This window comes from Austrofundulus limnaeus, unplaced genomic scaffold (assembly GCF_001266775.1).
Source record: "Austrofundulus limnaeus strain Quisiro unplaced genomic scaffold, Austrofundulus_limnaeus-1.0 Scaffold41, whole genome shotgun sequence".
NCBI classification, from domain to species: domain Eukaryota; kingdom Metazoa; phylum Chordata; class Actinopteri; order Cyprinodontiformes; family Rivulidae; genus Austrofundulus; species Austrofundulus limnaeus.
Window position 1 is genome coordinate 1,188,323 of NW_013952443.1, and position 1,400 is coordinate 1,189,722.

At 38.1% G+C, this 1,400-nt stretch overlaps 1 protein-coding gene across 1 annotated transcript in view; it reads right to left on the reverse strand.

The window, feature by feature from the left end:
* fam163ab (family with sequence similarity 163 member Ab) overlaps nucleotides 1-1,400 on the reverse strand; it is a 26,878-nt gene that overhangs the window by 12,539 nt on the left and 12,939 nt on the right. The window lies entirely within an intron of this gene.

The window sequence follows — 1,400 nt, forward strand, 5'->3', positions numbered from 1 at the left end:
CCCCAATCTTTTTTATTTCTATGTGTAGTTTTTACATTTTTCTGTATCCTTTACATTTCCTTATGGATTTTTGCCTCATTATGCAGATAAGGTGGGTGGTCCTTCTTGGGTCAGCTCCTCTCCTATTGGTCAACAGACAGGAAGCAGCAGGATCCATGTGCAGATCGACTGTGATGCAGAAAACAAAACTAAAAACAACACATGGAAATAAAAAGACATATAATTTTAATGAGCTGATTCTAATGAGACAGTATTCTAAAATAACTCCTTTTTTGATTAAATGGCACATTTTAGATGCATTTTTTTATTTGGCCATTTCTGCTTATAATTTAAAGGATGTCAGTTTTGGTCCTCCATACAAAGGTGTTGTAGAAAAGTCACATTCAAACTGATTTCATGGTCACAGAGCTGAAATGTAGTTTTATCCTGCCTTTTTCTTTTTTGCATTTGTCTTATCTATGTCTTTGTGACATAAACACAACAGCAGGAAGGTTGTTTTTAAAACTGCTGACTACTTTTCATTTAAGGTTATTCTAAGTTAAGTATGTCATGTTGTTAAAAGCTTAGCATTTCTTAAATGAATGCATATCGCCCGCTGCCACTCATGACATCATCTTGAAAACTTTCCGGTGCTGATGAACCTTCGGGGCTCGAACCAGCCGTTTCCCTCCTCCTCCCCCTGAAGCAGTTACTGCTCAGCAGCCAGATATTGATGACTCTGAACATTTTTTGGTCAATTATTTGATTTTTTTTTCTCCTCAGGATCATTTGGAGCCGAGAGAATGCAATGAATATGAAGGACCACTCTCCACGATGATCCTCTCTGAGGGCACATAATCAATACGGAGGGTGAGACGGCCTCGTCGCTGTGAAGATGTAAAGAAACGGAAGAGCAGCGAGTGGGAAGAAGGTTCAAGTCTTTTTCTCAGAACGGTCTGGAGCTGTATATCCTGCAGGCAGATTTATGACCCCTGAACATTATAAGCTCTAATACTCCAGGCTACCGCACTTGTTCTAGCCTGCCAGCTCCTGAATCAGCCTTTAACACAGGCTCGCTGCTGCTGATATACTCACATGACAACTGAAGAGCACTCTGTGTCCAATTCTTTTAAATGTGACGAAGCAGATTTATCTTTATCGATGCAAGAAAAACACAAACTGGCCAAGATTGGCTTTTCTTTTTTATTTGTACCCTCCACTACACTTTAGAGACTATTACAACTAAAATCATCTGTTAGCAGTACTATTATTGTAATTAAAGTATTTTTTTAATTACAACAACAGATACTGCTCAAGTATTTGGTTAAGAATAGAGTCTGTAATTGAAAGACACAGTTCTCTACAAACTTTTACTTCCTTAAAGGTTGAAATAAAATATTGCACTGCTGACTGTACATCTT